At 44.4% G+C, this 25,352-nt stretch overlaps 1 protein-coding gene across 17 annotated transcripts in view; it reads left to right on the top strand.

Moving 5' to 3' along the window:
- Positions 1–2,336: 2,336 nt before the first annotated feature.
- Positions 2,337–25,352, top strand: part of ACSL4 (acyl-CoA synthetase long chain family member 4) — a 66,449-nt gene continuing 43,433 nt past the window's right edge. For 7 of the 17 annotated variants that reach the window (XM_090061349.1, XM_090061351.1, XM_090061342.1 and 4 more), the window contains exons 1-3: positions 2,341–2,398; positions 21,364–21,417; positions 24,724–24,801. The gene's annotated coding sequence lies outside the window, so the exon portion shown is untranslated. The other 10 variants (XM_090061350.1, XM_090061341.1, XM_090061346.1 and 7 more) reach the window with 7 other exon arrangements.

The following is a 25,352-nucleotide window of genomic DNA, read 5'->3' as shown; positions in this document are numbered from 1 at the left end:
AGAGTGAAAAGTAAACTGAGACTCCACTCTGAAATGTGTCCTGGCATAGCTGATCTGCTTCACTGGGCAACACAGATGTTGACCATTGTCCTGCAGACTCAGGCCCTTACTATTTCCAGGGCTTCAGCTTCAAGTGGAGGCACACCCTATGGCAGCACGATACACAAATCTGGGGAATCTCCTGCTGGGGGACCCAGGGTCACTTCTGCAAGCACTTGGCTTCAGAAGCCCAATCCAGCTCCAGGCTGCCTACACCCTCCTGCCATAAAAAAAACAGATGTCCACTGCAAACTAACAGCACAAATTAATACTACCTTTCCTTGTGGCCACAGATATGGGTCGTTTGGCATGACAAAGGGTGTGGAGATCTGCTTGCTTTTGCTTTGTAGCACCGTAAAACTTTCGTGGCGGCACAAAGGAGACATCCGTTTTCAGCCTTAGGGGAACTGGACACATACCTTTGAGGATATAGGTCAGAATGATTACCTAATATAAAGGATTTCTTACAGAAGTATGTAATGTTACCTACAAAACCTCAGTATAAAAAGAAAAAACATGATTTCCTGATTTTAAGTTGGAAACTTTTGCATGTACTAGGTGGGGATGATTTAGGATGCTAATAGAATTCCTATTAGCCTTTCCTGAAATCACATTTGAACCTATGCAGGGGTGACCTAGCCTTTCACCCTTCTAAAGCTTTCCTGCTGCTCTCCCTTGTTGGATTCCCCTCCCTCCATAGGTGTTTATGAAAAATATGATTAAGACCAGAAAAAGTGAGCAGGAAACTTGAGGGCCAGGTATATTATTATCTGTAATTATTTATCTTATTGGACAAATTTCAAGATGATGATTTCTCTTTTAAAAACTTAAATTGCCAGAACATGTTTTAAAAGTATTATTTTAAAAATAAAATGTAGGTGTTTAAACATGTGCCTCCTTGCCTATTGATGTCATCTGTTCACCTATAAACACAAACTCAGTTAATTTGAAGCCTAAGGCTGCGGACATATTACCATAAGTCAGAACAGATTCCAGACTTCTGTACTGTCTTACTACTTTAATTTTTTCTCATAAACATTGGAAATGATACATTTATTTATTAAAAATACTGTTTCAAATTTAAGTTCATGCCTAATCATTCCTAAATATATACTAGGCAGGTCAAGTTACTTTTAACCTAGCAAAAATGTGCTCTGGGGCATCTTGTGCAAGACAGCCACTTTCAATACCGATGACTCTTACTACCTGATGATAAACAAAGCAGTGAATGCTGAAAGCAATATAGTCCAGGATTTCACATCCTGTAAGCAAAGTAAAAGCCACATTGACTTCACAATACCTCAGCTCTGAGTCCATTCAGGAGAAGTTGTTTAGTTACACCCCAAATAAGAGGAACCAAAAGATGTCACTTTTGAACATTTCACAACTGCTGTAATAACTTTGACCTTATAAGGATTTTTAACCTTAGAAAAAGCAGTGTCATATGCTTATAGCTTTGGCTGCTTTGTCTTAGTCTTAAGAGGATCCATTGAAGTGCAGATCTATTTTATTCATGTCCTGTGTTAGACCCTGTGGATCTGTGCTTTTCCTCCTCTCAACATGAGCAAGGGAACAAGGGGAGAATGGTTTCTCTTTTTCTCCACGTATTTGGTAAGAAGAGGAAGTACTACTAGCTACATGCTTTCCCAGTGAGCTAGTATTATGACTGATTTGTCTGGGACACAGTTAGCAGTCCAGATGAAATGCAGGAACTTCTGGCAAATTTCAGGATGAATCAGAGAGAGAGGTCAGTGCTCCCAGAAGCAAGTAATGCAAGCTGTTGTTGTGGAGGCTGCTGACAAGACCCGTTACTCATTCTGGGCAAAAAATGGAGGGGCCTTTGAGTTTCAATTTTAGGTCACTGGGTCAGAGGATGGAGCAGGCCTCCTGGCAGGTATCTCCCATCAGAAGAGCAGAGCGGGCCAGCTTGCACTGGCAAGGCAGGGTGCCAGCCCCGCAGGGCTTACCTGGCAGGGGAAATACCATGTGTCTGGGTCCCTTGTCCTTAAGCGCTCCCAGGGGTCACTGCTCTTCTGGCAGGCTCAGGGCCTGCCCAGGTGTCGGGGCTTAAAGCCCACTTTATGGAAATGGGAGGCTCCCTCGCCACCTTGCCCCCGGGCAGGGGAAACTTGGGGGCATCCCCAAGCCTCCGGGCTTGGATGCCCGCCGAAAGGTGTTGGCGGGGGCTGTTCGCGGTTGCAGGGCTGCGCGCTCCCGCCTCAGCTCCTCACGGCGCCGCCCCCCGCTTCCTCCCGCGTCAGCCGCGCGGGGGATTGGACGCGGGCGGCCGCCCCTCCCCCTCAGCCATCTTAAACGGCTGCTGGGGCCGGCGCGGCGAATAGGGATCGGCGCTGTCGGGGTGAGTGCGAGCGAGCCAAGCCGGGGTCCGGAGGGCTTCGGGGAGGGGGCTGCGCGGCTCGGCCCCGGCTCATTCCCTCCGCTTGCTGCCGGGCTGGGGTCCCTGGTAGTGGCCCGCCCAGCCCTGGGGGAGCCCGGGGGCCCTGAGGCCCGGCGCTTCCTCCTGACGTCAGCTCCCGGGCCGTGATGTCACGCATGCCGACGTCACGGCTGCGCGGTGAGAATCACACGGGGCCAGTGAAGCGGCGGTTGCGGCCAGGGAGGAAGCGCTGTTTCTTAGCGTTTGAATTAATAACGATTGGAGCGGGGGGGGGGGGCGTTCACCTGTTTTTGAGGGGACCCTGGGTGGTGGGCTTATTGGTTTTTGTGGTTTTTAATGAGGTTAGCAGCTCGTGCCGTCCTGGCCTGAACTCGAGACCCATCTGGGTGCAAGGCCCATGCTCAATATCTAGAGTGTGTATGTGGGAAACACTAAATCTGTTACCATTTTCCACACATAGAATCTAATTGGTCAAAGGCCATCTTCAGTTTGTCATCCACAAGCGCAGTGCTGGTGAAGCCAGCAGGAGAGAGGGGGGAGGGCCAGACCCTTGTGCTCTGCTCCCCTGGCCCCTCATCCGCCTGTGCCTGCCCCCTCCATGTCTGCTGCACCAGCTGCTGCAGCCTCCCCACCTCCCACGCTTTCCCCTGCAGCCTGCCCCCTTGCCCTTCTTCGCACTGGTCCATGAGCCCTGCTGCCTGTTCTTGCCCTCAGCTCCTGCCCTTTACCATCTGCTGTACCTCTGCTCCAGCTCTGGGGCAGTCAGCAGCAGTGGCCCCAACCCCAGTCCTTCCAGGTAGAAACAGTGGCAGCTCCCACTTGGGCTGGGTGGCTCCAGGCTGTCAGGACCAGGAGCAGAAGGTAGGGGAGGGAGGGGGCAGGTGCTGGAGGGTGGGCTACAGGTTCCCCTCCCACCACTAGTCTGTGGTCTCCCCTGTACTCACCTGGCTGTGAGCCTCCTTCCCCATTAATGAGACGTTCTGGTCTGTGGCTGGCAGTGGCTCAGATCTGACGTCAGCACTTTAGCCAAAACCAGAGTTGAGCCACAGCCTGCCCTAGGTCCAGTACCCGAATTGTAGATGAGGCCCTTTTATTTTATTCCCTTTACTCCAAGAGGCTTGTTTTGGATTTGAGTAAACACAGTGCTTGAATGAAACAGCTACTAGAGTTAGGTTTGAGCCAACTAACTGAATAACAGACAAGTATTGTCATTTTAAAGTTATTAGACAGGTAGTTGGTAGTTGAGAAGGAAATTTACTGAGCGTTTCTCCTTTTCCCCCCCTCCTGCCCCCTAATAAATATTTGTTAAAAGTTAACTACTGAAATTGTAGAGAGTCTGGAAAAAATGCTGAAATGAGTTTCCATTGTGTAGCTGGTTGTTTCGGTAACCTCTTATCTTCAGGATTTTTTATCTCCTCGGGGTAGCCTGAAGTAGTAGTCACTTCCCAGAAAGTCACAAGATTTACAGTAATGATATTTCGTTTTAGTTTTGTATTTTGGTTGATTCATTTTTAGATGGTGTGACATCAGCCAACTTATGTCATTTTTTGGTGAGACATACTTTTCCCTGCCAGTACTTATCAGTCATCCTGCTTCCTAGAACAGCCAGGAGAATGACTGATTTAGGACTACACTTGACTTTACAGTGAATTTAAGTTTTATAACACAAGATTCTTTTTCCCTGCTACTAGAATACCAACCACAAACCTGCAACTGAAACTCAAGGGTGGTATCTTTTTAAATTGGATTAGCTGGCCCAAAAGGAAGATGGCTGTCGAGCTTTAGGCTCTGTTGATTGTTAATAAGCCTTGTCTATAGTATGGATGTAAAGTAACACTACTCAAGTGGTATTAGTCCTTTAGGTCCACAGTTGTATTGAGGTGCCTCTTAAGCAACAGATTCCTGAAGAAAAGCTCACCCCTAAAAACACTAGCTTTCCTAAGGGTTGACAGATTCTAGAAACTGTTTTTGCATGAATTCACAGTAAATCTCTGGCCCTTGCTATGCTTCAAATCGTTTTAATTGTTTAACATATACATTGTCCAGTGTTACACTTACACTAGTATTGGTGACAGCTTGGGAGAGCACAGTGAAGTGCAGTATTCAAAAGTTTCTCTGCCCCACCCCCCATTGTCTCAGAATAGGAGTCAATCAAACCCTTGTGAACCAGACCTATTTGGGTAGAGGTGCACTGATATATCAGTCCATATTGTATTGGCACCGATTTAAAGGAAAATTGACATCAGCAATTGGCTTTTTTGGCTGATGTGGCCAATAAATGCCACACGCGTGCATGCGGCCAGAAACACAGCCTGGCAGCTTGGAGAGCAGTGTCTCGCTGCTAAGTCTGTGGGAGGGGAATAGGTGACGCGGGAGGGAGGCAGGGCGGTTCCTGCTACTGCACTCACCCCAGGGAGAGGCATGGGGCGTGTGCCCCCCCCACCCAATCTGTGTGTGGAGCGAGGGTGGGCTGCTGTTACATGCTCTGGGCCAGTGCCAGGCTCTTCCTGGTGGGGGTGGGATGCGGGCCAGGGCTGTGCTTGGGGTGCCACTGTGAACTCGGGGCCAGGCTCTTCCCAGTTGTGGGGAGGGGGCGGTGAGGAGAGATGGACAGACACTGGGCTGGGACTGTACTTGGGATAGGCAGCAGCGGCACTGGGAGGGGGCGCTATGGAAAATTTTAGGGTGGTTGTAGCACCTCCCCATGGGTTCATGCTGTGGCAGGAGCTGTCCATCCTCTTGGAGCCCCAACTCACCCTTCTAGCAGACTTACCAGCCTGATGCTACTCTCCAAGTTGCCAGGCTGCATATTTGCAGTCGGATCAGTATTGGCTAATATGGCTTGTTAATAATCAGCCATTGGTATTGGCCTCAAAATCTTTATTGGTGCACCCCTACTATTGGGTTGTCCATGTGCAGATTATTTGCTGAAGGCTTTTCTGCCCTGTTTTTATGTGAGCTCAGTGGCTCAAGAGACAATACAACAGCTATTGCATAGCCAGGATCTATTTGATTCTTGACTCTTGGCAGAAACTATGGGATTGGAGAGAGTAAAAGGTGCATATTTATAGAATTTGTTTCCATTCCAGGCTTTCTTAGTCTGGTAAGAGGTTGTCTGAGTACGGAAGGCATGTGAATTTTCAAAAAAAGAAAATAATTGACATTGGCAGATCCTTGCAAAGATGAGAGATTTAAGGAAAAATGTGATTACAGGGAGGGGGGATAAATAGGATTGGGTGTTAGGGAGAAATGTTGCACATGTAAGGCAAAGGGTGGGGATAAGATGGTGTGATGAGAGAAGTGAGTTACTGAGAAGGTGTGATGTAAGCATGGATGGCTTGGTGAGGGGTTGGCTGTCAGTCTGCTGTTCTCCTTGTTTGTTTTCCTGGTGGGAGCAGAAAGAGAACTCTTGCTGTAAGGCAGTATGAGTCCTTTCCTTTGCTCCCTCAAGAGCCAGGTTCCATGAGGTCCTTGCCTCTGAGTGCAAGATGGGACTCTATACTAGAGTGGTGCGAAATGGCAGTGTTCTGTTTCAACCAGCATTTTGAAGGACCAGCATTTCATTTTGAATTTTGTTTCTATTTGAAACAACCGTTCCGTTTTGTTCTGTTGAAACGGTGAAACTGTTTTGACATTTCGCCCATAGGATATAATGGGGAAGGTCAAAACAGCCTATAACTTAGTAATTTCGGGCTTGATTTGGATGAAACTTGCAGGAATGGTAGCCCCTTCTGGGGGCATGAAGCCTGCCAGGTTTCAAGGAGATGGGTGCAGCAAAACTCATGTCACATGTATGTGTTAAGCCACAGCAGGATCAAAATTGTTGGCATGCTAGCCCCTGTGGAGGCCACAAAGCCTGTCAAGTTTCAAGGAGATAGGTGCAGGGGTTTGGGGAAAACTGTACCTCAAGCTGTGAAAAAGCAAAACTTGTGACATGGGTGACACTGTGTTAAGGCACAGCAGGGTGAAAGCTGCAGGCCTGCTAGCCCCTGCTGAGGCCATGAGGTCTGTCAGCTTTCAAGGAGATGGGTGCAGGGGATTCTGGGTTCTAGGGTCCTGTACCTTTAGCTGCTGGCAGGCAAAACTCGTGACATGGGTGCTTGTGCAACTGTGTCTGTCTTGAGACACCCAGGGGGTAGGGATCAGGGGGGAGGGAATCTACTGCAGGGCTGGCTGCTAGGCCTTGCTGTAGCCACAAAGCCTGCCAGCTGTTAAGGAGATAAGTGCATGGGGGTTCTGGGGCCCTTCACCCCTAGCTGCTGACAGGCAAAACTCATGATATAGGTGCTTGTGCTAGCTAACTACTGTTAGGGACCAGCTCAGTACACAGTAGCTAGTGAAGATAACAAGTTAATGAACAAGAATTAATGCATACAAAACCACAGACTAAGGAGAGGAAAGACTCCATACAAAGCTGGGTTGAACTGCTTCTACCCCAAGACCGAGACAGTCAGTTGCACAAGCACCCATGTCATGGGTTTTGCTTGTCTGCAGCTTGAGATACAATTTCCCCGAAACCCATGCACCTATATCCTTGAAACTTGGCAGGCTTTGTGGCCTTAGCAGGGGCTAGCATGAATGCAGTTTTGACCCCACTGTGGCTTAACACATACATGTAACACAAGTTTTGCTTTCAAAACTTTGGGGTGCAGTTTTCCTGAACCCTGCCTGCACCTATCTCCTTGAAACCTGGCAGGCTTCATGCCCCCAGAAGGGGCTACCATTCCTGCAAGTTTCATACAAATCAGGCCAGAAATGACAAAGTTATAAGTGGTTTTGTCCTTCCCCCATTATAGCCTATGTGCAAAACATTTCAATTTGCCTCACTTTGTTTTGAGGCTGTTTTGATTATATTTGTTCTGTTTTGATTTTGCTGTTTTGACCTCAAAACAGTGTTGAAATGAAACTGGTGATGAAATTTCACCCAGCCCTACTGTGTATGCCCTCTGTATGTGTTTGTCCCTGCAGAGACCCTGCCTCCCTAAAGCAGTGGTTCTCAACCTTTGGTACCTTACATACCATACCACTGCTGATTGACATAGCAAAAGCAAAACCGGAAATCCCACTGTGGCACTTCCGGTTTCACTTCCATGGGCTGTACCACTATTTTTATTTTTCCTTGTGGACCATGGCCTGGGGCAAAGCAGCCTGCTCGAGGCCTCCCTCCCTATCCCCCAGCACAGTGACATTGGGGAGTGAAAGCCCTGGGGCACCGGACTTGCTAGCAGGGGTGGCAGCCAGAACTTCTGGCCCAAGCAGGCAAAGATGCTTCCAACCTGCTGGGCAGGGGGGTGAGCCAAACTCAAAACGCAGCACCCATGTACCCCCTGCCCGTGTCTTGCTTACCCACTAGGGTGTGCATACCACGGGTTGAGAAACACTGCCCTAAAGTGATCTTGGCCCATTGCCCTCTGTTCCAGTTAAGAATTGGAGGCCATCTGAAAGTAAGCAAACTTTAGTTTGAGGAGCAAAAGATAAAAAAGCTAAGGTGCCTCCCTCCCCAGTGTCTGATGAGAGGTCTGTCAGGTGGGAAGGGAGAGAAGCGGGGGCGCTGGCATGCCAAAGAGCTGGTTAGGGGTCTAGAGTCATAGAGGCTGACTGGGTCAAAAAAAGGACGGAGCCAGGATGTTAGGAGATATAATAGGAGTGTGTGGGGTCAGGTTTAATGTATGGCTCAAGCTGGTAAAGCTTGTGACCCTGTGGGAGAGCTGCTTGCTCTGATGGATGTTTGCAGTAGAGAGTGCCAGACAGCAGAGACCAACTCCTGTTAGCATTTTGGATATCAGTAGCAGGTAAGGGTGGGAAGTGGAAAGTAACCTAGAAGTGCTGGCAGGAAGCCCACATGTAGAGAAATGAAGAGAAGGAAAGAGGCTCACTTGCATAAAATTGTAATGACCATGTAATAAATCAGTCAAGATTTTGAGATAAAAATCATGTCTGACTTTTTCCCACCGGCCCTCTTAGCAACTACATTCTCCAAAGATATCAGTGCACATCCAGAATCCCCTATTCCACTAAAATATAGTGTATGGGGGCAGGGTGGGAAGCACTGAAGAATTACAGAGCATCTTTATTAAACCACACCATCTTGACTGCAAACCTACAGCTGTCTCAATGATCACCATCTTCTACAAATAGTACTTTTCACCCTTTTGAAAATAGCACTAAGATATTCAATGGGAGTTCTCTACTAAAGTTTCTTTTTTTTTTTTAAGGCTGCTCAGTGGTATCTTTTGGCCTTCTATAAGGTCAAGTTCAGGAAAACTCAGGCTTCTGGGGTACCTATACACATACAGTGAGGCAGCTCCAACAAGCTGTAATTGCAGAGTCGTCGCACCCCGCCCCCAAGCACATGTATAAATGCCCCTGAAGACCAGGAGATGCCCAACTGTGCCCAGAATACATATGTTCTCTGTCTGCTTTCGTCACTCGGGATGTACCTCATCTGATTTGCTGTAATGCATGTAGTCTGCTCTCAGACATTTCTGCTTAATATCAACTCCTTTACCCTGCAGTACATGATGCTAGCGTTGCTTTTACTTATCCATTGCTAACCTCAGACTGGCCCCTCACTTAATTACTTGACATGACAAGAAGACCCTGAAACCAACACAGCATACACAGTGCATCCCTAAGGTCTAGCATCTTGGAGTTGTAAAGAAATGCATGCATTTCTTTTGGTAGGGCTGGGAAGAAAGTGTGCTTCTGCCAAATTGCCTCAGGTCATAAATACAGCTCTGCCAAGCTGTTTCAGCAAATTCACTATCCCTACATCTAACTAGGTGAATGCAGCTGGAGTGTGGGTAGATTAATTCCTACTGACTTAGCAAATCCAGAGGGACAGAGGTAAGGTTGTGTGAGTGGGTACCTTGCATCTTAAACCTCTGAGAACTAGGAAATTTGAGTTTGAATTGGATGTTTTGAAAAGAGGATTAGAAAATTCAGGGCATTAATTCACTGTCTTGAAGTCTTTAACAGTGAAAAAGCATGTATGATCTATCTGCTGTCCCTACAGGAAACACTTTTTATAGTCCAAAGTGATCCCATTGGTTTAGATTAAGTATTGTGCTGTAAGCTTTCCAGAGGCAGATGGATCTGCATTTGTGTTTGTGCAGTGTCTTGCCTGGCTGGTCCCTCTGATACCTTTGGGTTCAGCTGTTCTATTGAAACTAGCCAACTGCCCATAAAGAATGATGGGGGCAGGGGCCAGAGGTCTGTGACCCTTTTTCCCCCCGCTACCCCTGCTGCTTTGGGCCAGGGCCAGGGCGGCTCCCTGCTGCCTCCTCCTGCCCCCACTACTTTGGGTTGGAGCTGGTGCATTCTCTCCTGCCCCGCCCCCCCCCCCCCCCCCAGCCCAGCCTGCTTTGGGCTGGAGCCAGGGCCAGGGCCAGGGTCGTTGTCCCACTACCACTTCCAGCCAGGGCCAAAACTGCTTCCCACCTGCCCCCGCTGTTTTCAGCTGCAGCCGGCACCCATGACCGTGGCAGGGCGCAGCCACCAGTGGCCTCTACCCTGCTGGCTGTTGTGGGGTGTGTGCGTGTGTGGGGGGGTTATCAGCCCCCAGCTCCAAGGAGCAGACCCAGGGGGAGGGGGAGGCGCGAGGCCAGTGCTGATGGCCTCGCCCCCACCTTTCTGTCACCTCTATTATAGCAACTCTTTGGTCCCTGTCATCCTCTTCTGCCTCCAAGGAGCAGGGGAGGAGGGTGAGGCCAGCTCTGCTGGACTTCGGGGGGGGGGGGGGCACTATGGCCTCTTGGTTTCCACTGTCATGGCTGTGCTCTGCTGTCTGTCCCTATCAGTGTAGGGCACTGATAATTTGCTTTCTGATTAACTGTCTTGGCAGCCAAAGTGTTACACACAGACGGACATACTTAGGCCTTTTATAATATTAGAATATGCAAAATATGCAGATAAGTAGTCTTGCACATCATTAGAAAATAGCGGCTTAACTAGTAAGATCTGAACTTAAATCTGAAGAACAACTATATAGTCTCTTATAAATTGCATATGTGGGCTATAAATTCTGTATTTGTTACATTTTGTCACATCTAATTAGTATTTGTTACTTTTTTCTCAGACTTTGGGAGTGAGTGCAAGCCTTGTGAATTGAACATCTCTGAACTCTGGTTTGTTTTTTTGTTTGTTTGTTTTGTTTTTGCTGCTAATTTGGCTATGGTTGTTTTCATTTGCTTAGTGATGCTAGTAGTTATTCTGCTGTTCACCTTTTTAGGGGAAAAACAAGCTTTTCAACACTGTAGAAAACCCATAATGCTATTGTCCTTCTGTAGGGTGCATTTGCCATCTTCTTTCATACTCCTTCCTATGAGAGCTAACTCTGTGGTCTGAGATTTCACAAAGCCTGATGATGTCTAAAGCATTGGAGAGATGGATCCTAAAACCATGTGTTTTTGAATACCCCCTCCATCTCATTCTTACCCTCATGTTAGATTTTTAATTTAAAATTAAAATACCCTCCTCTGGCCCACTTGAAGCCAAAGCACTGATTTATGTATGTATTAATGAATTCCTGAGACACCTTTTGAGGAAACATAAACTAAAACTATTTGAGTGATTTATTCTCTCAGGGAGTCGAATCTGGTTAATATTAATTTTGTAGTTAGTAGGGTCGGAAGAGACCTGAGCAGATCATCAAGTCTGACCTCTGGCCATGGCAGTAAAGAGTACATAAATGTTTTCTAATGAAATTGTACTTACTCCTTAACTTTTCAGTTCTTTTAATAATATCTTAAAATTTATCTCAGAAGAACTAGGGGGAGGCTTCTGGGCCCAGATGTAGTCTATATAGCTACCTAATTCACATTTAATTTAATAAAAAGGTACCTGGGGCTGGGGCATGTGATTTACTGTTGTCTCATGGTTTCTACGGTCACCTTTTTTTGGCTGCCACTTTCAGTACTGCTGCCAGTTGCCAGCTATGGGTAGTGGAAGTAAAGTACCACCATGCTGCTTAACTAACACTCCTTTACATCCATTTTGCACTAGTAAAAATAGCCATACAAGTTGAAGGCATTGCAAAATAAAATGCTAGTTCCTTGCTTTAGAACTTGCTCCATAAAGATGAATGCCCTCAACTTCCACTTAAGTCAATATGAGTTGAAGGTACTTCATATTCATCACTCCTTTTTGGAGAAATAGTATTTTATGTATTAGTGCATTCCACTTTGTTCTGCCTATTGTGTGAGAAAACATAATTGTCTTGAATTGGCTATTGATGGGTCACTAAAATATATCTGATATCAGGGTTGTCTTACGCCGTTGCCATTGCTTTCAGCAAAGAAAATGTAAGGGAGTAGATCTTGGGCAGTTCAGATTTGTGTAGCTGTATTGACTTCAGTAGAATTGTACTGATCTTCTTGTTCACAGAGTTGACTACATATTTTGTAAAGCATAACTTCTTTTTGTTAGCAAAAAGGAAATTTGCTGCTTTGCTCATCACCTGTGACTAGAGTGTACAAAGGTTCAAAAACAAAAGAAGTGATACACTGTACAAAGATGCAATTGGTGGGGATAGATAGGGGTTTTTTGCATTTTTGTTGTTGTTTGTTTGTTTGTTCTTGAGCAGTGTCTGTTTTATTTTAACCAGTGTAGTGATGCTTCTCTACCTTGTGACTTTTTCGCTCATCAATTTCCTAGTGTGGAAAGATGCCTTTTCAGTCGTGCCCTGATAAGGTCTCTATTTTAAGAATTGGACCATTACGACAGTAGGAATGTTAATATATGCCATTAAATATATTAAACTAATTTGGAACTCCTGAAAGTCTATTAAATTGGAAACAATTTGACATCATAAGGGACAGACTTAAAATAGCACAACACTTTTCTGTGCTTTCACAGGAAAACTTGGTCTGATTTTAAAGTTTAACGTGTTTAGTCTTGGCAACCTTAACTGATTGATTAGTTTTAAAGCAAATTTGTTTTTATTATAAAAACAGAATTTAAACTAGTGATACTGAGAGTATGGCAAAAAATGCCACGTATCCGTGTGTTCATTATTGAAGGTTGTTTTGTAGAAACAAGCAGAAAGAGGGGCAGAGTGGCATCTTTTAATTGTGAAAACAAGGAAAGTGCTCAATGACCTTCTTAGTTTTCCTTCTTTGTGCTTGTGTTGTAGCGTAGATATGATTAGCTGTTTTTGTGACATCCTGTTAGTAGACTATATTTGGCAGAATTACTTGTCTTGCAGTCTGGCTGCACTAATTCCTACTTTTTATGACATTTTGCTGTTTGAGTGAGATTGATGTTAGAAGGAACTCCAGTCCCTAGTTCTCCTAGGTTAGATGCTTTTACCAGTAATATTTTGATGCTATTATGACATAGGTGCTAGATTAAGTGTGGAAATATTTTAACTCTTTGTATATTAAATGTTATCTGTTCTAGGACACAATAGTAAAAACAGAAAATGTGGAGTAGTGTACTTGCTTGTAGCACATAATCATGTCTTTAATATCTTTATAAATAAGCCACACTTCTGTGGCCCTTGCCCCATACAAATTCTATGCATGATCCTAGGTGAGCGGTTGGTATGGATTGAGGATATTTGTTACGTGACCTTTTTTTTTTTTTTAAGTTTCTGTTCTCTTCCCCTTTAAACTCTGACATAAGAATTCTTCTTCAAGTGCTTGTCAACATAGTCTCTATTCTTGATGTATTCACATGCTGAAATTGGACTTTTTTCTGAATAACAGTATCTGTCATTACAATGCCTGCATCTTTCTCATTCTTTGAGCTACTGTAACAGCATATGAGATAAAGAGACACAGCCAGGATCTGGAGTCTTTAGTCCTAGAATGTTTAAGGCACATGGTCCCTGGGCATCCACCAGGTCCAAGAGGACACAGATCCAGTATCCTCAAAATATCTGTACCTCCACTAGAAGAATTGTCATAACTCGAAACATACCATGAGTGAGTGTCCATCTGTGTCTGTTGTCCTGAATAAATTGTGCTGTACTGGTCCCCTTTCTCAGCCCAGCCTTTACTGTTGGTGTGTGGGAGCAGAGTCTGGATATTTTTATCTGCTGCTGAGGCAGTTTCAACCCTTCAGCCTTTCAGGTCAAAATCAAAGCCTTCCAATATATCTGAGACTTTGCACTTTTGCTGCAAGCAAATTGGGACAAGCAGTGTATCTTGCTAGAGCTCCTCCATGGACTTCTACCAGACTGAATTTGCGTGATGCCTATCAACAAAAACACACTTGAACCTACCATGTTCTGATTCACTTACTTCCATAGCCCTGACATCGAGAGCAGACTAAGTACCCAGTCCCAGCAAAAAGGGTTTGAATCGTCTGGCATACTGCTTTTGGTTCCCTGGAAAAATCTAGACCCCTGACATTACTTCATTAGGACTGCAGGACTGTTGGCTCATGTGACTGAGTATCATAGGTTCATGTATCCTCTGCTACTTCCTTCACCTGATCTCACCTGTGTAGTGCTGTTCTCTAGAGCTCTGGCCATTTGTTCACATCAGATCACTCTCGTGAAAGTTTTCCAGGTCTGACCCTAGGTGTCCTGCAATCACTTGATGTAAAATTTGCTCCCCTTTCCTCCCCCTTTTACCTTGTGTGGAGAGAAACTGCCTGCTATTCACCAAAAAACAATCCTGTGTGATCAAGCACTAAGGAAAAAGGCTACTGGTATATACTAACCACTTTTTTTCCAGTTAATATCCACTGACATTCTTTTGATGTCCAGGTGGTTAGTTTTGAATAGGGTTAGTTTTGAGTAGCTGTGCCTGTTCCTGTGCCCTTTAAAACCTTCAGGGGCCTTAAGGGTTGGTACAACTTCTGCTCAGTTCTGTCACTGAAACAAATCCTACATGTGGACTCCCAGTTAATAGGAACCTAGGGTGGGTAATAGAATTGGGGTGGGCAGTGCACCTTTAAAAACCCGTTTGGCTAGGTAAATAACCATTCTTTGTTCAAGCGCATGCCCATATAGATTCCTTTCCTGATGACTAAGAAGCAGCTTTCTCATTTTGTATGCCCTAAGGAGAATTCCTCTGCTCACGAATTCTTCTGTCCTAGATGTGTTTTCTCTTCCTCCCTCCCTTAATCAGCCTCCTAGAAAAGGAAGTTGGAGATGCTGCACAAGCATGCAAGTGTTCTAGTAGAGTACAAGTACACCCTCGGGCATCTCCCTGAAAACGTTCTTGCTGTGTACCTCAGTAGGAACAGAACTAACACCACAATCTCTGCTGTTCTGTTGAACATCCACTGGTCCAAAAGTTTGTGTGTTTTTTGGTTTTTTTCATAGTATCCCTCCCCTTGAATTTTTTCTGTTTTAATCATCTGTCAAGTACAGGAACAGAACCCACAGCTACGTATTAAGTTTGTCAGCTGCTTCAGTGGAAACCAAATGGCTTGGTGACGACAGATCAGGTCATGAAAGACGATAACTCTTCTCATACTGGAAAGTTCTAAATGCCAGCTGTGCTGTTGACACTAGTAGCCTTGGATAATTTACAAATCTTCAGTTCACCCAAAAAGATTTTATGCCCACACTCAGAAGGTGACTGTACTTGGCATTGGGAAAAATTCTGTATTGTTGATGTGTACGTTACAAAACAGGCTTATTTTGGCTACTGTTGTGGCTTATAAACTATAAACATTCCTTGAGTGAGGGTTTACTAACTTTGTGCTCATGTTTGGGGCTACAGTTGATGAAATTGTATTGGGATCTACTGTAGTTTAGGTCTTTTGCCTCCTGAAAACCAGGTAACTGATTCCAGTATATCCAGCATCAAGACTGTCTGAGTCAGCAGCAACCCAGTCTGGTACAAATATGTTCCCTAAAGTAAAAGTGTCAAACATGGCCTACAGGTCAGATCTGGCCAAGGGAACTATTATCTAGCCTGGGGGGTTCTTGAAGGGGCTGGGAATATGGGGGTGGGACCCCCTGCCAAAATCTGGGGTAAGGAACCCCACCACTGGATCTGCATGTCAGTGGTAGGAGGCAAGTGACGGTTGCATTAACCCCTATGGCTCGCTGATGCCACTAGCCCTGTCCCTGGAGGTGGGTCCCGATCTGCCCTTGAGGAATCCAGTCTGGAGCTGGGTGAGTTTTTTGAAAACCCTACCCTCAAGGAAGATTTTTCCCTGAAGAATGAAGAATTCTTTTTCCAGAATGATTGAATGCTCATCTGACTCAGAGTTGAATCAAGAGGACATCCTTTCACCTAAATAGGACCAAGACGTGATAATCTAATTGCATGAACTCCAGTACTAGTTATGAGGATCATTGGCACTAAGGAGTCCAGACATTAATTTGCAAACTCTCAGCAACTGTTTCTCATTCCATATTAGAATCTGAGGGAACTCACTATGTCCTTTAATCAAGCTGCAGGTTCATCACACAGGTGATTTGCAGTCTGAATTATAAAGCCTTCTATTGATCTCAAATTCCATACTAAGTTACTAACTTTTAAATGGACTTACTGCAGTTGGACACACTACTGAACACTATTGCTCCTGTCCCCTGTATTATAGGATGAGTAGCTGGCATCAGTGTGCAGTTTGATTTTTGAAGGGTATGGAGAAGGATGTTGCTAGGCAGTGGGGCCATGGCAAGACAGTTGATGTGAAGATGACACAACTATCTTGTCCAGAAGAGGTCGATGAGGAAGAAAAATGACCATATTTCAAAAAAGGCTTCAAGCTTGGACACTAAGTGTACTAGGGAATGCTGCCTATAAGTCATATAGACAATGGCCTTTGGAAAAAAGTGTGGGGTGGAGGGGGAATTATTTTGTTTTACATTAATCTATTATGAATCACTCTATCACACAAGTGAAACTTGTACAGAAGTTATCCTGGGAATTAGAGTTGTTGGGTAGCTTGTCAACATGTCAAAAAAAGTAGAGGCCCACTTGGCTCTGTTGCTGTTAAAAATTGTGGCAGTGATGTGTGAACTATAGCTCGCCTGACAAACTTTAGCTCAAGTGTCCCCACTACCATTTTTAAGCACCGGGATGCTGATATACCTGATGCAGGAGGCTGCTGGATTGTGCCCCTCCCCACCCCCCCCAAGTTTATTTATATTGTACTTTCAAATGCCTTGCATTGTTACTAAATATCAGCATCAGCTGATATGGCTGATTATCAGCAATTTGTATATACCAAGAACATTTTTATTGGTTCACTCCTACAAATAGGCTCCTACATGGCAGACACTAGAAATTGTGCATTAGCTGATGGCCATGAAGCACCTTCAGCAATTAGGTACTAAAAAACAACAAAAACAAACAAACAAACAAAAAAAACCCTCTGCCTTCCTTCCCCCTCAACTCATGAATGGGGACACTCATACGTTTTTTAAACTGCTCAGTATGTCAACTGCATAACTACTTGGTTATTCCCCATAGTATGCAGATGTCCCACTTTGACTAAGATTGATGTTGAACTATTTAAGCTAATCCAGCCTACAGGCATGGAGATGTCATAATAAATGAGATGGATCTAATTTCAGTTGCCGTAGGCTAAAGAAGTCCTATGACTCCTCGTAAAGTCTTTCTGGTTTGTAAAGCAGTGAGAATAGCTCTTCTCTTTGTGGAAGAGTTCAGTTCAAAGCAAGAGTACAAATGACATTCAGGAAGCTATGTGGCTGAGACACTGATATTGAATCAAATGAATTGTCAGGGGAGCATTAGAAGAGCTTGTGCCACCTCAGCTGGCAATCCTTTCTCACAAAGCTAGGAAAATATGCCATGCCAGCTGGATCATGGAAGTGTGGACAAAACTAGCCTTATTAGTTGGCACTTGTCATGGGAGTACAGTAAATGCAGCATGCTGTTCTGTGTAAGGAATGTCAGTCCCTGATGCCCATCATTTAGCAAGCCTGCTCAGTGTCTTGGAGCCTTCTGATTGTGATATTTGAATATGCTGTGGAAATGATCATTTATTTTATGTTTTTTCTGTACCAGAAAATTGCTGAACTGCTATGTAAAATTTGAGCAATATGTGTAAGTGAAGTCCATGCTGTCGGTGAAATTAAGTAAAGAAGCATTGTCACATATCAGAAGAAACAATCGTGCTCTAAGGCTCTTTTGAACAGCACAGCACATAAACCAAGAGCTAATTATCTTGGTCAGATCATCTGAAACCAGTGGGCTTAATAATCAATGGCTAATCTGAGACCAGAAATATTGTTTCCTAATTGGTCTGCTGCAAAACTGCATAGTAGCTAAGAACAAAATAACTTCTAGCCAAATATCCTCCCTGCCCCCTCCCCGTTTTTTACATTGCATGTGAATCAAATATGCACAGTGTATTGACTGTATTTGGTATCTGGGCACCAAAGTCTAGCTCTGTAAGATGCCTACAAGATTAGAAACCTGAATCTTGTATTTAAGATAAGGTTCCAAAGTGCTTAATTCTGAAAACTTGCACCAGACCTTTCTAGAACTTGTCTTACTTTAAATGTTCTATGATGCTGTAATATAACTCGCGCTCTTTGATAAGCAGCCAAGTCAGCCCCACCACGAAACTTACATTATTTTAATATCCTGCATAAGGTTTCTTTGCTGAATGTCATAAGGCATTGATGTGATCACTTGTTTGAATATATTGGGAGGGGTGGGGGGCAGGGACAGCTAAGCCACTTAGTTTCTCCAAGTTTAGTTTCCTGCCAGGGACCACGGACCTCTTGTGTCCATGTGCATTTCAAGTCAGTGAATGGGTTTAGGAGTCTGCTCCAGCAGACCCCTGTTTCAGATTGAGATTGAGATTGGTTTAAAATTTGTGACCTTTGTTTATCTCATAAAGTGTCCCTGTTTTTAAAAATATATATATATAATAATCTCTTCGCTGATCTTGCTGTGGGCTCCTGTTTTTAAAGAGTCAAAAACAGGTAACTAAGGCAGGTAGTGTGTAGTTTTGTATTACCATTTTTAGCTTTTTAAAGGTGTGTTGCGTGCTTCACATAATATTCAGCCTCTCAGACTTCTATAGCATGCAATGGGTCAGCATGATGTGTGGTAAGGAAGTGATAGGGGAAGGGAACAGGAGATACTTGATGTTGTCTTCCTGTTTTTTACAGTTGCCACCTAATAAGGAAGTGTGTGAGGATACAAGTTGCACTGTATCTTTTTCCCCAATAACCAAAACTGACACTAGTCTATAATATTTTTACATTACATTATGAACGTGTCAACACATATTTCTGACTTGTGTTTTTACATTATTTCCTTGTCCTCTACAGAATTCTTGCATCAATTGTTTGTTCATTGTGTCTCTAAAGTTGTATTATTAACCTGAATATTTGTCTTTCATTTACATTTAAAAAATGGGTTTTGTATGTCCTGTTTTCACAAACATGCAAATAGATTTTTGCATGTTATGGGCTATTGCATGTTTAAACAACTCTCTCCCAGTAATTTCTGAATTGTTTAAATATATCTGCATGAGGAAGCAAAACAGCTGGAAGGTGGAACAAATTTATTTTTGTTCATTGAGATTGTATAGCAGGCTTACGCCTCAGAAAAGAGTAAAGAGTAGCCAACCTGTATAACAGTGGTATCTTTTGATACTTCCATTGGGTATTTCATGACTCGGATCACATATGCTTAAGTTGTTGGACAGTTACTTCAATACTAGTCTACAGTGTTTGCCTTTTTATAAGCCTAAACTATGAATCTTTCTGACTAGATTTCCTGTTGTTGGTCTGTGTTTTAATAATATCCCGTTGCTTGCCTCTAGCAGGAATGACTGGTTTGGTTAGTTTCCTTAAATAAAATGGGACTTAAAAATGGAGCATTTTGAAAACTTTAGTTCAGACTTGTAATGTTGGTGGTGGTCAGTGTTCTCAGCAGCATAAATGAAGGGAGCATAACTTACCCAAATAGTTCAGGTATAGAAAAGGTCAGAAAAGAATCTGGGACTCTTGACAACTGGTGTGTGGATTCCAATTTCAAAACTATTGTGTTCAGGGGACTGCTGCCTTTGGGTCTTAAGCATATATTTTACATAAAGGAAACTACAGAAAATGCTAAAGCAAGGACAAGAGAATGCTTTTTCAGGGTATTTTAGGTAACGCCAAAAAATCAGTAGCCTGTTGCTTGCTTCCCCTCCTCCCCCCTTTTTTTTAATTGACTGAGTTTTATCCAGTTGGATCTTTACTTTGTTTGTATATGTACACTGTATACCTGAAGGAGAGAGGCCCAATGATGAAAAATCCTTCCTAGGTTCCACTTGTGGGCAAAGGCGAGGTACACGTCTGATGGGGAAGTGATGGTGTCTTCATTTGGCTTCTTGCATAAAGCAGTGAAATGTAGTTGCTGTTTGTGAACATAAAACAGACCCCAGGAAGTTGTTCCAGTTCACGTTTTCAGTTTAAAATTCAGCTTAGTTCCCTTTAAATGCAGTAAACTTTTCATTTGGGAGCAAAGCAAAAGGTTGTAGCAACCCAATATTTTGAAGTGGTTGTAAAAGTTTTATATGTGTAAGGCCTGTGTGGAGTGGCTAATATTCGCTTCAGATTCGGCTGATTTTTTGGGGGGGACAGTGATTCAATTTGGTGATTTTTGAATCACTGTCCCAAATCAATTCAGCCAAATCTGATTTGGAGATCCAGCTGCTGCCGAATCAGCTGAATCACTGAAATCACACAAGCACCATCCCCACCTGCTCTCCCAGCCAGGTCTGGCCCTAGCTCCCAGTTCTTTGAAAATAAATAAAATAAAAAAATCCCCCACTCATCAGGTGCTGTGAGGTGGTCGGGGTGGGGGACAATCCCCACTACCTCCCACTGACCTATGCTGCATGGGGGGCTCTGCCACAAGCCCCCCCATGGGGTGCTAGGGGGGACTGAGGGAGTAGGCAGGGGATGGGCCATGGCAGGGCCCCCCCATGTTTCCTCCCTCCTCCTCCTCCTCCAGCCTCCCCTCCCTTGCCCCCTACTTTCCAGCATGGAGTCTGGGTCTGGGTCCAGCTCCAGCTCCCTGTTGCAGCGGGTGGGAACTGCCCGAATCTTTGAAGCTTTCTGAATTGCTTCTGAGAGCTTCACACCTTTTAATCAGTCCCCTGACTTGATTTGGATTTGGCTGCTGAATAGGGCCAAATCTCCTCTGAATCAAATCGGCACCTGAAGCTTTGCACAGCCCTAATATATAGTATAGCACTAATTTAATTGGAGACTACATTTGAAATCTTTTATCATTGGCAACACCTTGAAATGTGGAATATGTTCTAGGATTTGAATATTTGAGGGTACACAAGGTATAACATTTGCATAAAATCCAAGAATGGGAGTGTAATGTGTTATAAACTGTGATGTTTTTGTTTGGTGGTTTTTTGGGTTGTTTGTTTGTTTGGGTTTTTTGTTTGTTTTTTTTTAAGTGAAAGGTCAGTGCACTCCTTTTTAAGATGGAGTGCATTGTGCACCTGGAGATATTGTGATTTACCAGTAGGTTGTTGACAGCTCAAATTTAAGTAATCCAAGAAATGGTTTACTATCCAGAAGGCTTGTTTAGATGTGGCAGAAGGCAGGGTAGACTTTTATAGACTTACTAAACCAGAGAGAGAGGGGAGACCAGAGCATAAGCTGAACCCAAGCTCGCTTCATCGGGTGCGGTGAGAGGACGTGCACAGAGTAGCGTGTAAAATGGAGAGGGTGATTTGAATACAACAGACTGGGGGGAGGCAGTTCTTGGACAGGCAAACCAGGGGAACATGGTTAACCATGCTAGTCTGAAGTCAAATAGAAATCAGGGCACATATGCACTTCATAGACTAGCCACAATAGAGCACACTTTTTTGTGGACTGAAGAAACTCATAAGCACAATAAGAGTCACAAAAGCTAATCCAGGTAATGGGGTAAGTTGTTGTCTGTGTTTAGACCATACCTGTTTAGATGTAGTCATAATCTGTAAATTGTGCATACTTTCACCATTTCCTATCTTCTTCCTTTTAGACTCTTCTGAAATTGCCTTCCTGTCAAGCAGCCTTTCACACAGTCACAGAAAAGGTCGGTTATAATTTGATTGTATACTTTTCCACATACCTTTTTGAGTGTGAATGGCTCATTGTAAAATAAAAACTGTTACTTATTTGCAATAGAGGTCACATATAAGAAGATTAACACTAGCCAGTGGCTCTTCATGAGCTCTTTTTAATTGCGAGTATAGAATTTTAATAAACATTAACTCTCTAACCTCATGAATAATTATGGAGTCATTGGAACTGAAATGTGAGCTGTAAGCACTCTGAAGTTAGAAAAAAATGTTTGTATAGACTGAATTTTAGGGTTTTCTTTTTTAAATACTTCATCTTTGGCAAAAAAAAAAAAAATACTATGTGCCTCATGCCAACAAATTAAGTAATCATTACAGTGAAAACCAAATCCAGTTTTGATAAAATAGATCATGGGCTGTTTTTTTTTTACATGTGCAGTAGAGGAGCAGACTTGATTTTTTTTGAATCTGCTCTAATACGCTGTAATTACAGCATGTCAGAAGAGCCTCCCGGCATGTCTATAGGCACCCATGGTTTCCACTTCTGATTTCTGGTTACGAAGGAGATGAAGCACTCTGCAAAGGGAAAGTATGGGTATCTAGGAATGGTAAACTGACTGGGCAGAACTGTTTTGGGTTGAAGTGGAACTGCAGAAATGTCATGCTTAGAAGTGTTCATCTCAGAAAATGATAATTTCAGGGATACCCTGAACACAAGAATTTCTGATGCATACTTCTGGGAAGACTATTGCACTTGAGCTTTATTATCAAATAAAGTCAGTGTTCTGATTTGCTGCTTCCAGCTCATAGGAACCTTTAGCCTGGGTGGAAATGGAAACATTATAATTGTATAGCTTTGTAATAGGGGGCCTTCTCGGGACCGTTTTTTTTTTCCTGTGGCCTGCCCACCTGTTTCTGGGCTAACTGCCTGCCTTCTCATCCACCATGCCTTGATGATAATTAATTGTTGTTAATTAAGTGAGAGGCTGCCCATTTCTTGTCCTGATGCCAGGGGACACTATCTGCGGCTCCATTCCTCCCCTACACCGCAGCCCAAGCCTCGCAGTTGGCATCTAGCTGTTATCCACTTCACCAACCCCACACTGGGCCCCAGAATCCTACTATTTGAACCCTGCCTTGATCCCTCCATTCAGGCAGCCTATTCCACCTTCATTCCAGGCTGCATAACTCCCTGAGCTGCTTCCCCCTTATGAGTGTGGTCCCCCCAGGACCTGGCTCTACTGGCCCTGGCCCACCTCCAGGCCAGTCAGAACCCCAGGCCCTCAGCTCTGGGTGTCCATTGCGGTGGGTCCTTGCCCTTCGACCCTTCCTGTCCTGGCTCCAGCATGGACTAGTTGGGGAATGTCAAGACAGGTTTGCGTCTATGGCCCTGCTCTCTTGCTGGTGTCTATCTTCCAGACCCTACAAGGGGGTAACCCACCTAGTTATGGGAGCTGGGGTTAAGGCTCCCTGACCCACCTTCCACCAGGGTGGTAACTGGCCTGGCATTTCCTGGGGGCTCCCATGTCACTGGGAGCCCCACCAGGCCACCCACTCCTGGCAGGGTGCAGTTCTAGGTCATTCCCAGGACCAGGAGCCTCCTGACCATTCCCTACAGCTCCTCCCATACCTCAGTTGATACCTGCAGCCAGGCAATGTTGCCCTCATTCCAGCAGCGAAATGCCTTGTTTATATGGGCAGCCCTGAATCCAAAATGGCTGCCCTAATCAGACACCTGCTGGCTGCTGTCTTCAGGCCCTTAAAGTGGCAGGCACAAACAGTGCCCTGCCACAAGCTTCTTAATTTCAGGTGAATGCAGGGCCAGTCTGTGGGTGGGATTAGGTCCCTCCCCCTCCCCCACATGCAGTGTGGATTCTGGAATGGCTAGGACAGGTACCATGTTTAGCACAATCCAGCTGGGAGGACATACCATGGATGCCATACTGGCTGGAGTGAGTGCTATACTACACATAGTGCCCACCCTGGCCAGATGGTATGCACATGCTTTGGGCACTGTGCTGCAGACACTTCACTGCCTTCCCTGGCAGCTCCAAGACCCATACTACATGTGGTGCATGTAACAAATTATAGATTTAAATAAAACCATATAATAAAAACCAAACTTCTACTACAACATTTTAACTTTATTTTGAGCTATTATGCAAATCAACTCTACATGTACTACTCAAAGCATAAAAATCAGGACAGCAATTATTTTGGTAAATAAAGTCCTACTCTTGTATACTGTCTGTGTGGTGGTGGGGGTGGTAGAGAATGGTGAGAGGAGTGCAGTGTGTGGAAGGCAGCTTCCTTCCCTTCCTGGTTGGGTGTGTCATGCCTGGCACATGTTCCTGTGGCTCCTGCCACGTCTTCATGTTACCTGTTGCCTGGAGCAGTGCAGTAGGGACAGGACAAGGAGGAGATGCTGGAGGCGGTAGGGTGGGTGTGCCAAACAGTACCCAGATAGTGTCAGGAGCAGCCCTGCTAGTAATCAGTGGGTCCTGGCCAGGGCTGGTGCAATGTTGTTAGTGGTTGCAGGGTGGATGTGGGTGGGACTGGCATAGAGCAGGTGGGATTTGATTCCATGTGGAGCACTGGCAGGGGCAGCCACAGGCCAGGTACAATCAATTGGAGGTCCAAATCTGGCCTGTGGGACACTTTGCCCATCCCTGCATTAGAGTCTGGTGGTGACTTATGTGGTTACTCAGCCATTGCACACCTTTGCTTTTTTAGCAAGAGCTGTTTTATACCACTGTTGGACCAGCTGTAGATGTCTGCTAGCCTATATTTTCTTCTGCAGGCATGGTTTGTGGCTGTAAATCAAAGGAAGTGACAAACTTGTTTTCACAAGTTTACCCCTTAAAACTTTACTCTTTCAGTAGTTCCATTTTTTTCCCTTTAAAATTCTTCCCTTCATGTCTCTAGTGATGTACTAGTTTCTCACTTGTTCCTAACCATTGAAGGTAATGGATATGAAATAGCCTCAAAACTTCAGGTTGCCTTGAAGGAAGCAACTTTATCTTTATGGTGGTCAAGAGGTTTAGCAACCTCTAGGTCTGGTTTTTGATTTTTGTTTTAGCTGTTAAATGGGGGCGGGGAAGAATGTTTCCTGCTTTTTTTGTATATAAAAGAAGAATACTACTGTTTGATTGGTAACTTTCCTTTCTTTTTAAGATGCTTTTAAATTCAAAGAATTGTTGCAGCATTGTTCATTTGCCACAGCTACTGATGTTATCTCTCTCTCTGTCTCTCTCTCTCTCTCTCTGTCTCTCTCTCTCTCTCTCTGTCTCTCTCTCTCTCTCTGTCTCTCTCTCATCCAGTTCCCTGATCAACCTACTGGTCCCACTAAAAGAAACAGGTGTCTCGGTCTGCTGTTCCGGGAGTACTATGAGTGAGATGTGAGTGAGATGTGAACAAAAGTTAGGAAATTCTTACAGAAACTTTGAGCCATATTTTATGTAGGCGTTGGGCATGTAAAATCTAAAATGTCAAATGAATACAGGTTTCAGTTATTTCTGTCTTACTCTGTTTCTGTATAGCTTTCTGTCCTTTACTTTTAAAACAAAGGGAAGGCCAGTATGCTGAGCTACATCGTGTGTGTACTCTGAACAACTTGTCGAGGGACAGAGCTACCCTTGTGGTCCTTGACAGCTCACCAAAATACAGTAAACAGCCGTGCGGCTGAAATAATTGCCTGCCCTTGTTTTAGATGCACTTGAAATACTAGGGGCTTCTATCTCAAATGACCCTTGTTCAGGAGACGCCTCTCTTGAAACCTGTCCTTTAAATGACATAACATTTAATACTGTATCCTTTACACAAGTACTGATTATTTTTTTTGGAATTCCGCATAAAATGTTACTTTCAATTTTATGCAGTTCTACAGCACAGGTGAGAGGGATGATTAGATCCAGTAGTAGGAAGGGAGAAACCCTATATCCCAGAAGGG

The sequence above is a fragment of the Crocodylus siamensis genome, chromosome 8 (assembly GCF_052110815.1).
Source record: "Crocodylus siamensis isolate JL-2025a chromosome 8, ASM5211081v1, whole genome shotgun sequence".
NCBI lineage: Eukaryota > Metazoa > Chordata > Crocodylia > Crocodylidae > Crocodylus > Crocodylus siamensis.
This window is presented reverse-complemented; position numbering and strand designations above follow the sequence as displayed.